Consider the following 16,726-nt stretch of genomic DNA (forward strand, 5'->3'; position numbering starts at 1 on the left):
TGCCGATCTACCGCGAAATCGCGATTTCGTTCGCGCACGCGAGCGCAAGAAGCCGGACGATAAAATCGCGCGGCGATTTCACGGCACGCCCATCGGCGGCGGCGACCGGCTGTTCCAGTATCGGCTGCAGGGATTGACGCTAACGCGATCGGCGGCGAGCTGCCTTTTCGCGCGGATTGGAAAGTGCGGGCGCCCGACCGACCGTTTTCACCGCGATTACGCATAAATAAAAGCGCACGAACGGTGACCAATCCACCTGGTACAGTTAGAATCGAACCGATCGGGGACCTTGCGGATTTCCAACGTAGATTTCGCTCGCGCCGTTCTACGTCGTCCTTAGCGCGCGAGGAATCTCGAGAACAGGAAAGTTAGATTAAGGATCCGGTACCGTTACAGATTTTGACACGCGAATTATTTCATCACGACTCGTGCACTCTCCTGGTTATATGTTGTATTATAAATGTTGCTTTGATTCTTTGTTTCAGGTAAGGGAATGCCTTTTGCGGTATTCTTCACTGTGCGCGGTTGCGAAAAGTCTCATCGCGACTGGGCAATAATGGTAGTACCCATCAGAGATACGAGAGTGCAAAGTTGCGGAGCAAACAAGCGATCGATTTTCAGACGCAGGTAAATTACAGTTCGAAAAGCATGCTCCAAGGCTACGTATTTTGACGTACAAACGTACTGACGCATAATATCATGTGAGAAGCGTATTATTAAAGTGGCTTTATTGGCCGGAAGTTGGTCGAATAAAATTACGCGAATCTTTTGTAGAATGGTCGATGTATGGATATTTACGCCACTTAAAGTTTAATCATTTTCGGCTCTGCGACGCGATTGCGATTGCATCGAGCAAGCGAGCAGGCAATTGAAACGCCGTGGGGTCCACCGGACCCCGGCGTGCACTCGACGATTATATCGGGAAGCGCGCGTTTCTGTGGGGTTAACGTTTCCTCGCGCGGAATCTAAGGGTTAAAGGATTAACGCCGTGCCCGGAAAATGCAATCGCCGGCCGGCATCAGGAAACGGTCCGCCACTTCGTCCCTCCTCTCCATCCGCGTCTCTCGTTACCTTTCTGGTAGAGCGTACGCTCATTACCGCGGCTCTCGATATAAAGAACCCGCACGGAACAACGGGGCGGCGAAGCGTACCCGCGAATTCCTGACCGGCCAGCCGAGCGATACACTCCGACCTCACTCTTTTCTGCAGGCATTCGGATCGTATAATTTCGTTCAGTCAGACTTTTCGACTTGCCGCAAACGCGCGGTGAATCGGTGCCTCCGTTTACCCGACAATGGAGGGATACTCGCGAGCATACTGCACCAGAAATCACAAACTCGTAATTATATCGTGATTACATCGATCTCAGATCGAGCAAAGGTTCTACTTAGAATCAATCTGTTACCATTGTGAGAGAAAGGATATTTAATGTTCATTTGAACAGGAGTAGTTCATTTTATATTTTCGCTACTTTGACTTTAATATTCTCGATTGTAAGATCGCAAGAGGGATCAATGCTTGTTACAAGTCTATGGACTGACTCTGATCTTTCTCGCAACATCATCATTATCAGCTAAATGTTATAATAAATTGTACGGCATCGTGCATTCTCGAAATTATTATCCGACTCCTTCCATTCTGTCCCAACTATGACGTATAAAGTAAACGAAGAGAGAAAGAGACGGAAAGATGGGCACCGGGAGGAATCGACGGACGTATGGACGATCGTACGGATACCAACGGGCTGTAGGTATGTGGGGTACTTATGAACCAGCGCGTATACTACCCGGGCTGAGGAGCGCGAGCGAAAAGAAAAAAAGCACCATTGGCCATCAGCGGCCAGCGCGTCGGTGCACCGGTCGGTGTATTGAAACGAACGACCGGGTTCTCGGGTTACTAACTACATCCCCACGCCCTCCCTCCCGCCCCTCGACTGCCACCCGTCCGTCTCGCTTCGCTCTTTCCCCTTTTCTCGCATCCCGGCTCCGGACCCTGTCTCTCACCGCTCGCGGCTTTCCTTCCGCATTCTGAAATTCCACGAGAGCAGGCGATGATTTCCAATGGCGGTGCGCTACGACGCCGGCCGTGCTCCTTTCCGTTTTTCTTCGTCCGCTCTTCCTGCTCCTCCTCCTTCTGCCGCGGCAGCGCGAAGGATCACCGCCACGCCGCCCTTCTTCCTCCTGCCACCTCCCGAGGGCACCTCCGGGCGATCCTCGCGCTCCTCCGCTACTACCGCCCGTCCTCCACCCTCTCCTCGTCTCTCTCTTTCTTTCGCCTGCTCTTCCTTCTCCGCCGCCACGCCGCGTGAGGCGTGATCGCCGCTATTGATCCGCTATTGATCTCGTGATCCCCGCAGATTAATGTAACACGGTATAATTTCCTCGCCGGAATTTTTCGCGTCACGTGGGAACGTCTGGCAGCAGTTTTTAGAAGCGCGCTACAAGACGCGCTCGCGATCGTCTAACGTTACTTCGTGATTCCAGAAATCGACGCTTTCGGACGAGTCGAACGTAATTACATCCGCGTAATAATGTTAATTTTGTTCAAATAAAACTTATTTAATCTCTTATAACGCGCTCTTTTGAGCCTTTGCTGTCATTTTCAAATTGTGTGCAGCGGGACTTGTAGTCGCAAGGATATTAAATTGTTCCTCAATTTTATTATCATCTTCTTTCTCGCATACATGTTCGATCAGTCTTCGAGTTGTGTGACGGATCCCAAGGCTAATCTAAATTCCCGCCACAGTCGACTCGACCCTGTTACATCCGATTGTCCGAGTGCACCGAGACGATCGGGTGAAACCGATTGCTGCTGCACACAATGCTTGCATCTTCGTTTGCAAAGTGCGTAATCATGGTCGACCATAAGTGTCGTACGGCGCGTGGATCTTCTAGAAAGTATGTCACCATTTTTGCGAGACGGCTTTAAGCGCATAATCCGTAGACTTTCTAGGCTAAACCATTCCACCTGCTGTGGCGTGAGTCAAGTTCAATGTCGTTTATGATCACGGCTGACCTTCGTCACTGTCGATGTCCGATAGCTCGCGAAAGCCACGGAAACAAGAGAATGGCCCGGTCGTTATTTAACTTCTTCCAACCTAGACGTTGCTATATCACTTCATTTTTCGAGCATACGTCTGAAATATTTGCAAGGTAATGATTATCATTCTTTTTAATCGGAAATTATTACTGCTAAAACGAGCTCAATTTACTTTTAGTTTATAAAAGTTTCTTGTTTCTGGTTTCTCACCATTTATACATTGGACTTTTATTCACGATTCGTTTTCGCGAAGTTGAAAACTGCAACAATGACGATAACAATGATTTGTATTCGATTGCGAGCAACATTTTATAAATAGAATTTACGAATTGATTCTCTTGTAAAAATCGGTGCTAACAAAAAGCACCGATCGTGAACGTTGAACAGCGGCGCGAACACCGCGCCGTTCTAGAAGAGCCAATTATACCCACGGCGGAATCAATTTCTGCCGAGACGAATCCGCGCTTTTTGCAACACAGAGACAATACTTCACGGCAGGAATTAGCCGGGCTCGATTTCGCGAAGTGATCTCCGTCTCTTTCTCTCTCTGTCATTCCGACTCTCCTTTCCGAGACTGCTTCACGGCGTTTTACACGGCGATAGTTTACGCCGAACGGCCGCGTTATTACATGCTTAAAATCATTTTCTACCTTGGCACGTCCCTTACAGCGAATCTCGATGCTGCCCGAGGCGAATGCCTGACATTCCAGGCCTTGCACTCGGCAGAAATTCTCCGGCTCTCTTATCGAGTCCAAGGATGCGAGAGGAACGGGCGTTCGATGAGTTTCACTCGGTGTGCTTTTGGGTCGAGCGACTGGTTTTCCCGCACGAAATAACGCGCGATCATCGCGCGATTCTCATCTCGTGCGAATTTTTTTCGCAGCTTCATCTCGCGCGAACAGCACGGAGATTCTTAACGACGGAAATTACGATCCCCGGCTCCTTTTATTACCGCAACTCTCTATTTGCCTGTCGTTATCTGCTGCTTTTGTAGCCATACGATAACGCAATCAGATACCAAGTTAAAGAATCGCGTAAATATTTGCGCACTCGCTCGCTGGCAAGATCGACTCGCTCGATTTTGCACATTACAATCGTCCTCATTACGTAACGATGAATTATGAGTATTTAATCTGAAATATGTTACATGTAAATTTAACACTTTGGTTTGATAAACCCGAACAAAGTACTGTCTGAAATACCTTCGCGCAAAACTAATTATCGTAAGATGGAAATGGTGCGACGCTGCATTGCTTCACACCGCGTGCGTGCTGATATGTACGCAACGTCTATCGAGATTCCATTACGCGCGAAATCTCGCCGTGAGTCTCGGGATTGTTGCGGGAACGCGCGCTCGGCAGAAATTCTCTTATCGAGCCCAAGGATGTCAGGAACGGCTGCCAGATGAGTTTCATTCGCGAGGCATCTGGGTCAACCGCATTCGCGCAAGTGCACCGCGGCGCGCCCATTCCATTTCCACCTGTGAGCGTGCACTCCAACGAGTTTCGTAAATGCTTGAAAACTGACGGCGGATTTATTCAGCTGTGTACGTGCAGCTCGTTGCCGACAGCTTATCAGCAACGGGCGATTATCCGCTAAAAGCCAAAAATTCATCATTCGCAATATTTTTCGGAGCATTAACACTTTGTCATCGGTTTTTATTATCAACTTGATTCTCGCCGTTCTTTCGAACTTGCTTTCTCCATATTATCGAAATACATGTGAAACATGTCGAATTTATCTTGTTTCTTAAGAGCTCTGTAGCTTTTAGAGACAAGGTGAAATTGATGTATTTCACCTTGTTGAATTTTTCTCTCGAATCGTTTGAGCTATTTATATATTGATTCTAGGAGTATTTGCAACTCTAAGCTGCCCCCCTTTCATATGAATGTGCGTTCAGTTTAAGACAATGAGGATTATTTGATCTCGAGAAAACATTTGGCCGTCAGATTTCTACCTTCTTCAGCTCTACCGGTTCGGTCATTGTTCGGCGAAAAGTGGGCCGTGGGTACGCCTCGATGAATTTTCGCATATTCATGAAGGTGTGTATCTGAGAAAGTAAAAACGCAGTTTGCGTTTTGCGCGCAACAACGAAAAAATTAATTTGTTTTCGTGAAGAGCTCAAGCGTTCTATTGCTCAAACGCGGATCTTCACGCCAATCTCACGCTGAAATTATGTTTTCAAATCAATTCATTATCTTTATGAACTATAAATAGATCAGCGAGATGTATCGATCAATTGAAAATAGAATTATTAATATTTATTTGTCTAAAAGTTGGTTGAACGTTATTGTTCAGATTACAAAGAGCAAAAAACAGGTAGAAGTTATATGCTTCTCGTATAGCTTTATGAGGAGCGTTTTATACGTTTGCAATAGCGTGCAATGTACCGTGTTTAAGTGTCGATTCCGATGTAAGGCCGACGAGACGAGACGAAGAGAGACTTACACGGGATACAGCAGGATGCGGATCGAAACGATTTACCTCGATGTGAGAAACCGTGAAGAGACGTGACTACGAGCGCATCGTACGAGCGGATCTTAACCCTAGGAGAACTGTGCGATTTACCGTCGTTATTCCAACGTCTGCCGTATATTTATTAGCGAGACGCTTCTTATACTTCTAATTAAAACTGAATAATTACCGACAGTCCAAGTAAAAAGCTTCTTATTTAATCAAAACGCTTGCAAAATGACATGATAATCTTCCGCGCAAGTTTGCGTAACGCTTTAAGGGGGGAACCTGCTTTAGAACGCTGAAAATAAGGTATATTTTACGAATTGTTTTTGGAGAAACTATACAGCGGATCATTATAAAACTTTGATGCATTTATTAGTACATGTTTAAAGATAAAAAAAATTATTTTTTTATTTGAATATATCGCTTGTAGAGGTCGTCCTGGAGAAATCTTAGTGCAGCCGCGTCGCCGGCATTGCAAATTGGTGAGCATTCTCCTGCCTCCAAATTTCGTCTAAACTGAAAAATTGAAATATCTTCTCGTTATTTATGAATTCCCATCGTCGATGAACCAAAGAGAGAAGAAAAAAGTTGAAAAGTGCCAAAATGGTGGAGCTTAGAACACAAAAGTACGATTTTTAGGCAAAGTTGTTGAACTTTTTCATGCAAAAGTAATTGTTTAACTTAATGTTTTTATGAATATTAAAGGTTCATCGACGATGGGAATTCATAAATAACGAGAAAATATTTCAATTTTTCAGTTTGGATGAAATTTGGAGGCAGGAGAATGCTCACGAATTTACAATGCCGGCTGCACTAAGATGCCTCCAGGACGACCTCTACAGGCGATATATTCAAATCAAAAAATAATTTTTGTTATCTTTAAACATGTACTAATAAATGCATCAAAGTTTTATAATGATCCGCTGTATAGTTTCTCCAAAAAAATTCGTAAAATATACCTTATTTTCAACGTTCTAAAGCAGGCTCCCCCCTTAACGCTGCAGATTACATTATTCATGCATACTGGTGCTAAAAGAAGCAGAATATGAAGATCAAAAGTTATCTTTACAGCCAATGCCATCCTGAGGTTTGAAGGTAGAAGGTCAAATATCTGGGTGTGTCATATCTCTCTCTCTCCCATTTCCAAACCGCAGAATTACGTTAAAGATATCCGAGTTTTATCGATGTATGCAATCTATGGTGTTCTGCTATGGATACATCTAGCGATAATAATCTAACAGCATTGAAAGGTATCCGCCGATTGTGGGGCGCGTGTATATCGCAGTAAGGAATACGTGGTCTTCTCAAGTACGACTACTTTGTCCGCGGGAGATTTCTCGATAAGTCTCTGTTCGCAGATGTTACATATACACGTGGTGTACGAGATACTTATCAGCTGCTTAACCCGCGGATGACCCGCGGGTCTGTATGAGTCTTCTTTACGGCGGATGCCACGGTTGCCTATCACAATCAGCCGGTCTGCCACAGCGGCAACGATTTGAGTAAACTGTCTCGATATCGGCCGGCCATCGCGGAACGTTAAATCGATTTGGATCCGCGTTGTCGGCGAAGACCAAAGAAAATCGTTTAAGCCGCAGCTACGGAAAAAGCGAGGCATGGGAGATACAAGTTCGATTTTTTAACACCGCCGTTTCGCGACGCCGCGATTCCTCGTCTCACCGACCGTGCGAAGCAGTGGTTCTTAACCCGTGATCCGTGAAAGAACTCGGTAAATGTTTCAGGTATTTCAAGTATTCAGCGCTAAGAAGTGTTTTTTGGAAATATTGATGTTTTTCTATAATTTTTTTTAAATTATTCACTTTTATATTCAGCTTAGATTTGATAGTAAATGCATAAAGTTTTTATTGCGCTTTGCATTTCTTACAGGATTTATTAAATTGTATTAAATTTTTGAAAAAATATGAAGAGCCACTGCAATTTAAGGTCGATCAACCATCGATTTCGTCCCGGCGCTACCCGGTGTTCGGTTTTATATTACATAACAATGTAAGTACCGTGTCTTTTAAGCGCCGTTTTGGACCATCGAGGGTATCGTCGATCGATTCGACACGCACTTGCCACATCGAGCGGAAAAGGAAACGTGGCGGCGGGCCGCGAAGCGAAGCAGAATATTGCCGAAATGTAGCGGAACGCTCCTCCGATCGTAAGTTCGAGGTCGATTGTCGATGTACTGTTATTTTAGAAATATTCTCAAGCTGAACACAAACCGACTTTGAAATATATCTATATTAATTTCAAGTCTCGCAATTATCGTGAATTATTTTGGCTGCAATAGTGCGTTCGGAGAAGAGGGTTCTGTGCAGTCATTATTGCAGATCGAGGAAACGTTGCAATTCCGTGTCGATTGTGGAATTCCGACAGCAGGGATCTCTCCTTCCCGATATTACGCTATCGCGCACAACATCCGTTCTCGTGCGAGAGACGATCCATTTAAAGTGGTGCGCTTCGACGAGCGCCGCGGCGAGTGCATTTACGTCACAGTGGCTGCACCGGGACGGTTAAATCGAGAAACACGCGCAATGACCACGTCCATTCGGCTTCCCCGACGATGGAGTTACAACTGCCGGTAATGACCATTATTACGTTCACGCGACTCCGCTAATCGCGGCGAGGCCGCGCGCGAGCTCCCGCGCGGGTTACGGGAGTACGCACGAAAAAGATCGCGCGCTACCGCGAGACCATAATTACGTGTATCGGATTTTATGATCGTAACGGAGGGGAGACGGGATACGCGCGATACGCGGCGATTCGCGCGCGTCTCGGATCTCGCTGCGATTATAGTCCGCTGCGACGCGACGACGGTAATAAACGGAACGCTAAATGAACGTCGTCGAGATGCGCGCGCGCGCGACGGACACGGAATAGTTTAATTTCGCGTCCGGGAATGCATTTACGGCGTCGGAGCTTTCGTCGGGGTTTCCTAATTGGATCCTCTCCCCCGTCCCCCCGTCACCGCCGTTACCACCTCGTCGCCGCTTCTCTCGTCGTGACAACTCAGTTTCTCGTTACCCAACGCCTCATTCATTTTAATACGACGCTCGCGAGGAGCGAGTGCGAGCGACGCGAGCAATCCCGCATTCAAGTCCCCGGACGCGCTCTCGTGCTCCCCCTTTATCTTGATTTTTGTCCGCCGCCGTATTGTGCGTCCACCATTCCTCCTCTTCTCTCTTCCCGTCTTTTCTCCTTTTTCCTCACGATGACGATGCACGACGCACGCCGCGCGGACGTTATCACGCTCGTCACTAATTCTCCGCAGGTTTTGCAAGCAGAAGTTTTATCGCCGAATCGCCATTCTCCGCGCACAACATGGACAACGTTGATTCGACATGACGTGTCTGGATAACGTCAAGAAAACGTCTGTACGCCAAGCTACGACGGAGCATCCTCGCGCTTTTGGTTGCATCCTATATCTCCTGTATCGCTTATTGTCGCGATTTCGCGTTTTGCTCGCGCGAATCCAGTGCGGAATGTCTACCGTATGGCGCAGGTAACGCGGACGGTAAACGCGGACGGCGTGGCCGACGTTTCCGCGTTCACGCCCGAGCAGACGGGCCGCTCCGGGCATGGCCGAGCGTGCCCTCGGTATCCGATTACCTGTACATGAGTATCGGTACTCTTACGCGGCCGACGCCGATGCCACCGAGAGGTCTTGCTCGCGCATACCAGCGCGCGGAAGATGTCTGTACTTACTGATTCCTCGCTGAAGTAGCGCGCGCGGAAAAGGGAGAAAGAAAGAGAGAGTAAGAGAGAAAGAAGGATCTCTCCTCGTCTCTTCTTTCAATGGTGCTGCGCGCCGATATGCACGTCGGTTCCCTCGTGGCCCTCGAGCACCGTCCTTTGGCGAACGTTCCGCGAAACGTCATCGGGAATCGCGTGCGTGCGCTCGGCATAATAGCGCAACGGCGATGCTACGGAGTACCACGCGGAGCCAGGAAATTCAATGCCCTTCCTGGCCCCGGCCTGGCCCCTTCAGTCGCGCGGGATGTAGATGTAAGGATGCTTAACTAGGGGCTCGAAACGATGCCTTTACTTATTCGGAGTGGATAAGTATCGAATATCGGGTATGCCGGGCATGGTCACTACTGAGTCCTCACGTGGCCTTTAATAATAACGAAGGAAAATGTATTGCGAGAGGATGGACGCATATAGCGAAACATCCACGATACAGTCGTATCGAATTGGCGATTTTTCTTCTTCAGTTTCATTTCGAAAAAAATAATTTCATGTCGAAAACGGTACACGTAGTTTTTCGCGTAAATGTCGCTTCACGCACGACGTGTACAATGTAATCCAACGCAACGAAATAATTTCTAGCATCGTGATTGTTCCAGATATGTCGGTCACTTCACTTGTCTCGTTGAAGTACTCGTCGCGCCCCATTGACACTAATGTCGGCATTTGAATACAAGCAGACCGTTCGTACGTGCATATACGTATTCCGGTAATGACGGCGCATCGTGTGCCCCGGAAAAAAAGAGGAAAAAGGAGGAAGTGCGCTACGCGGTGCATTGTGGCGCACCTTAGGTGCGCGATACCGAGGCGGGGCTGGCGCGAGCGGATTCCCGGTGGAAGGATGTGTCCGTTATGATGATTATCGTGCGTCTTGGACGCGGTTAATCCCGCCGACGACACGATGCGGCGACGAGGACGAGGTTCTTTCCACGGTCTCTATGCAAATGCACTCGTGTGTGCGCTCGCGCGCAATAATTCGCCCCCTTTTTGCGAGTACCGTTGGGAACGAGTACCGGATGAATCCCGCTGTCTCCCTCGCGTACTTCACCGACATTAAGGGAACGCCCTTTGTAGGCACGTCGGAAAATGTATTATATTTTGCAATTGAAGCACGATTTAAATGTTGATAATGATTAATATCAAGCTAATAATATGCATCGGAATTGGAAAGTGGCTCGACGTGGTTCGAGTAGCCCAAAATTCCCAGGCATTCAGAAACCATTCGCAGACCCAGTGATTTGAGGATCTGCAGTTCCGAGAATCCGAGCAAATTCGCGAAGGATCGAAGGGCCCAAATATGCAAGGCTATAATCCCTCGAAAACCGTAGATTGAGGAGTCTCTGAGATCCCAAAGCCGGTTTGTTGTGTAGATACACGAAATTCTCTCGAGCTCGAGCTAATAAATGTTATTTCTTCCGCAGCGAAAGACGTGAATTTCTACCGTGCGGATCTGACTGCGAACGGGTAGATCACGGATCAAGTCCGGAGTTCAGGTTCTGGAGTCTCGTGCCTTGCGACCGCAAGTTCGCGAAGCTTTCGCGGTGTCCCCCCCGAGACGAAATAAGTTAACGGCTCACGGCGTTTCCTCATTCCTACTCGCGTTCCTCGCGATATTACATTCGGGTCGTTAAATTCTCGCCGTTCGTTCTATAGGCGCCCCTTGTACCCTCGCCCCGTGATGGGTCCGTGTGATGGGCCGCAAGATCCGGAGCCACGCGAACGAAAGAAACCGAACGAGCTGAAGAAAATCGGCGGCTGAAGAAAATACACGAATGATTTCGCAGACGAGAGAAAGAGACAGAGAGGTGGGCCGTTAAATTGGCGTGCGCACGGCGTCGAACCGTTCCTTTGCGCGCGATCGGCCTGAAACTGCTTTATTATTAGTCCATTTTTCTTCCCAAGTTTTTCTGGTCATTTCTCATCGATTTTGTGTTAGGTTCCGTTACGTACGTATTACGATATGCACTGGATCTCAGTGGTATCACATTTTGCTCTACTATTCCTTGATGGATCTACTCTCTCTCATTATTTCAGTCATGATTATGCACGGATGCACATTCAATATCGATGGAAAACACATTTTCACAAGTTTGCCAATAATATCAGATTGAAGGTTTTTATTTACATCAATTTTCTTCCTGATTATATAAAAAAGTAAGAGGAAACTGATCTATTGCAAACCAAAAAATCACGATTAATTAAAAGACAGTTTTTTCTGTGATTAAAATACGTTTTTACCATTATTTATGGTACCTGCCGGACAATGAAACTTTATGGAGTGTAAAAAGGTAATAAGGATACTATTAAAGTATCGTGAGTAAACTATCCTGAGTGCATTGTCGAAGTACCGTAAGCGAAATATCGATATTTCGATCCTAACACCGAGGCATCGTAAACATCCTTAGTCTAGCGACCTAACAACAGTCCCAGCGAATTGCTGGGTCGTATGTACAGTAACAAATGGGTATCGCGAAGTCATAACGTAGCGGGAATTCGTATGATCTGGACCGTTACCGGAAATGTAGCGCGGCTCATCGAGACGACCCGGGGTTATCGGATTACCGGCTGTGCGCGACTCGAAGAACACGGCATAATGATCCTTGACTAATTGCCATTTCGTCGGCCAGATAACGAACCGTATCGTCAATTAGAGCGAACGGCGTGTTCGCCGATCGTTCTGAAAGTGGAGGTCCACTTGGCGGGCACCACACCCGTGTCTCCCAAGAAAAACTTTACACATTCGTTGTGCCCGACATGTCTTTACTACATCAGGCATCATCTCAGTCCAAATTCAAATTGACTAAATTTTATATCGATGCAATCGAAATGCATTGAAATTTAATGAGAAAAGATCCTATTGTAAGAGGCGAAAAATAACTAGGAGACTGCCTTAGATTTGAACTCGAACTCTCCGGGATCCCTGGTTCACACGCCTAGGTCTTAGGCTGTACGGCCAATACTCCTACTGTTGTGACCAACTTGTTTTCATTCTGATCCTCTATACGACCTGTCAGTCTCGACTATCTTTCCAGATCTTACAGCTCGGCCAGCCTGACATTACATTCGTCCCCGAATGTCTCCAAATCGTCGGTTCACTCCACTGGAGTCCCTCCCAACCTCTATTTTTGGTTCACTCTTCTGAGTCCCTCCCAACATCCATTTTTGGTTCACTTCTCTGTAGTCCTTCCCAATCTCCATGTTGGTTCACTCCTCTGAGTCCTTCCCAACCTCCATGTTGGTTCACTCCTCTGAGTCCGTCCCGACCTCCATGTTCAGGCTTCACTACCGGCCAGCTGCTTCTCAATTCCCTCCTCTCCGAGGGGTAGCGGATGAATCTCAACTGTCTTCGAGGGTAGCGGATTTTATCCCACTTCTGAATTGTAAGAGGCGAAAAATAACTAGGAGACTGCCTTAGATTTGAACTCGAACTCTCCGGGATCCCTGGTTCACACGCCTAGGTCTTAGGCTGTACGGCCAATACTCCTACTGTTGTGACCAATTTGTTTTCATTCTGATCCTCTATACGACCTGTCAGTCTCGACTATCTTTCCAGATCTTACAGCTCGGCCAACCTGACATTACATTTGTCCCCGAATGTCTCCAAATCGTCGGTTCACTCCACTTGAGTCCCTCCCAACCTCCATTTTTGGTTCGCTCTTCTGAGTCCCTCCCAACATCCATTTTGGTTCACTCTTCTGAGTCCCTCCCAACCTCCATGTTGGTTCATTCCTCTGAGTCCTTCCCAATCTCCATTTTTGGTTCACTCTTCTGAGTCCCTCCCAACCTCCATGTTGGTTCACTCCTCTGAGTCCCTCCCAACCTCCATGTTGGTTCACTCCTCTGAGTCCGTCCCGACCTCCATGTTCAGGCTTCACTACCGGCCAGCTGCTTCTCAACTCCCTCCTCTCCGAGGGGTAGCGGATGAATCTCAACTGTCTTCGAGGGTAGCGGATTTTATCCCACTTCTGAATTGTAAGAGGCGAAAAATAACTAGGAGACTGCCTTAGATTTGAACTCGAACTCTCCGGGATCCCTGGTTCACACGCCTAGGTCTTAGGCTGTACGGCCAATACTCCTACTGTTGTGATCAACTTGTTTTCATTCCGATCCTCTATACGACCTGTCAGTCCCGACTATCTTTCCAGATCTTACAGCTCGGCCAGCCTGACATTACATTCGTCCCCGAATGTCTCCAAATCGTCGGTTCACTCCACTTGAGTCCCTCCCAACCTCTATTTTTGGTTCACTCTTCTGAGTCCCTCCCAACCTCCATGTTGGTTCACTCCTCTGAGTCCTTCCCAATCTCCATGTTGGTTCACTCCTCTGAGTCCGTCCCGACCTCCATGTTCAGGCTTCACTCCCGGCCAGCTGCTTCTCAACTCCCTCCTCTCCGAGGGGTAGCGGATGAATCTCAACTGTCTTCGAGGGGTAGCGGATTTTATCCCACTTGTGAATTGTAAGAGGCGAAAAATAACTAGGAGACTGCCTTAGATTTGAACTCGAACTCTCCGGAATCCCTGGTTCACACGCCTAGGTCTTAGGCTGTACGGCCAATACTCCTACTGTTGTGACCAACTTGTTTTCATTCTGATCCTCTATACGACCTGTCAGTCTCGACTATCTTTCCAGATCTTACACTATATTGTTCAGTTAGCCAGTAATCCTATGGAGAGTAGATGCTAGGAAGCCGACTGAGGAAAGTACTAATTAGCAGCGAAGTGACGAAACCACGGAATCGTTCGGCGCTGAAAATTGGAAACGGTTCAGAGTGAAACGTCGGCATACGGTATGAGTGTAGGTCACGAGGCTTGGTATAATATCGCACAGTACACAGACCCATTTCGATTCGCGCAGACTCTTCGACCTCGCGTGGACTCCTCGTGACCGCCAAGCCGAGTGTGTGTGCACAGGTGTGCACACACGCGTCTACCGCCGTGTAAATTCTTTGGCAAACACTTGCGGCGTGGCCTCGCGCCGATTGATTCCGCACGCGAGGCCGATCCTCTAGCGTGATCTTCTCGCGTAATAGGGCCCGCCTGAAGTCGCTGGAAAGTTGGCACTCTTCAACCCGCCCCACTAAACACTAGCAACGTGACTGCAAACGAGGATGTGGACGCGTGAAGGGCCTTAGTCAAGATTGTGGCCTTTGATGAAACGACGAAGCTTCCCACAACTTTTACTTTCGACTAAAATCGTCTGAAGGCGCAAATTTATTAATGAAACTGTGGGATAAATTGTAAATGATGTATGCAATTATGAAGAATGCTCTTTTCTATCAGATGCATCAATTTTGCAAGTTTCGCAAATTATCGTTCTGCGAGTCAAGCATAGGTCGTTGCTCGCGTGGCGAACTTTGAAAGCTACGCGCGCCGCTCGGAACGGTCGCGCATAATTGCCGAGTTTCTCCAGTTTCCTTCGCACGCGGCTTCTAATTGTTGTCCTCCGGCCGATGTCGCCATTGTTACATTTCTAATCGGACGTTGAGTTAGGGAAATTCCCATGGGTCCGCCGCGCGGTCACGTTTCTGTTCGTGGACATTGTTTAAAACCGCGCGATTGCCGGTCTCGCGCGCGTGCATATTTAAGAGCGTGCGCGCTTTGCATAGCATAGTATACAATTGAGTAGTTAGCAAAAGTCAGTGTACACGTATAATCGAGCGACAGTATGTAACGCGCTTAGCTCTCCCCGAGAGAGATTATTATTCTCGCTCTGAAATTTCGCATGAACTGTCGCATGGCACAATTCGTGTGCCACATAAGTTGCATGACAATTTTTCAACGCATCTTAATCAAGAAAAGTGCTTACTTGAGAATTCAAAAGCGTAGTTGGCGCGATGCATCGCGCATTTCTGGTAGATTTAATCGTCGTCGCGGTCGCTGTGTACGCAGTCGAGTAAAATTTTAGACAGGAATATATTAAGAATTGTTGACTTTCGCGTAGATTCGAAGACGCACGAAAATGCTGGGAATCCAGAATTCCTTGGGCAAACGGCAACTCCATCTCGCACGCTCGGTACCGTGCTAATTTTAAAGAAAATTTGGAAACGGCGAGTATGCGCGAATATATTCAGACCTCGAGGACGACGCTGCTGCCGGATAATGTCAACGGCCTTGCCGGAGTCTCAGGTACCTTGCCTATGTTTGCCCGACACGTGTTAGCGCTAATTACCACCTTCGCGCGTCTCCGAGGAAGACGCGACGTCTCTCTAATTTCGCCTTTCTGTTCGCGAAATCTTCTCGTAGCGGCGCAGCGCCTAGATGCGCGATAAATGCGTCCCTGGGGGACGCAAACAAAAGAGAGGAACGAGGCACGTTGTCGGCGGGAGCGTGAGAGAGAGCGACGCTATTAAGGGCAGTCTCTAATTAATTGTCAGGATGAGTGACTGGGCCTGGTAATTATTGGACTATGATTATTAGTCGGTTCTCTCATCAGGCCAAACAACCGCCTCGTAACGGGGGGCATTCACAACTGGAAGCGCTTATGCAAGAAGGGATTAGCTTCTTAGAAGAGAACTAGCTGGAAGCAAAGCCAGTTGTGCTAGGATTATGGCAAAAAGACGTGGTATTTTGCTACGTGCCGAGTATTTTCTTTTGGAATCCGAGGTATAACAGTTACTAATTACCATTTTACGTAAGCACGCAAGGGGAAAAGGTAGATGGTAGTTTCTTTTTCAAGCATCGGATGATCCCTTCTTGAGAATGACGATAAATTCAGTCGATGCTCAGAAATAATACCGAGAGAATTTATGTAACATGATATATACTCCAGACGCATAATTAGTGCATAACTTCGTTTTCGAAATATATCGCAATGCAATGCTAGAATATATTAATTGGTATGTGAGATCACACACTGCTGCGATATCATCTGGTTTTACGTAAGCGATAAAAGAAGCTAAGACGAAAGAGGTCTCTCTAATAAAAGATGGCTCCGCAGGTGAATTAACGATGCTTGCATCCTACGCGCGCGCGTTTCCGAGATACATACCTCCGCATTAAATCGACGAGTCCCAGGCAATTACGCATAATTTCTGCATCGCGCAGTTGCGTCTAACCAGCGTGTTTTCGACGAAAAGAAGGGCGCGGCGAGGCTCAAATTAAACGCTGTGAAGAAGCCCTGCAGGCCTCCCTTGAAACAGAAGGAGAAGCTGCTCGACAATGTAAAGTATCGAGTTTAGTTTTCAGCCACAACGAAAATTGAAAATATAGATTAACGAGCCCGGTCAGCCATACGTCACTCAAGTGTCAATATTAATGAAGCTTATACGATAAAAGTTTGTAAAAGTAATGAGTAATGACGAATCATAAAGGATATTAATACTTAAAAATTGTCGAGAAAAATGTTAGGTTGCAGATAAATATATACCTATTGAATCTAACATTTTCATCACGAATGATGGATGATTCTTTTTGATCATTTATAATCTGTATGCGATAAAAAGATTTACCGATGAAATTATTTTGTCCTGTCGTGG

At 47.1% G+C, this 16,726-nt stretch overlaps 1 protein-coding gene across 1 annotated transcript in view; it reads left to right on the forward strand.

Moving 5' to 3' along the window:
- Positions 1-418: 418 nt before the first annotated feature.
- The window catches only part of LOC105275883, a 54,179-nt gene continuing 37,871 nt past the window's right edge, over positions 419-16,726 (forward strand). The window contains exon 1 of the mRNA XM_026973697.1: positions 419-627. The gene's annotated coding sequence lies outside the window, so the exon portion shown is untranslated. The remainder of the gene's footprint in view (positions 628-16,726) is intronic.

This window comes from Ooceraea biroi, chromosome 11 (assembly GCF_003672135.1).
Source record: "Ooceraea biroi isolate clonal line C1 chromosome 11, Obir_v5.4, whole genome shotgun sequence".
Lineage (NCBI taxonomy): Eukaryota > Metazoa > Arthropoda > Insecta > Hymenoptera > Formicidae > Ooceraea > Ooceraea biroi.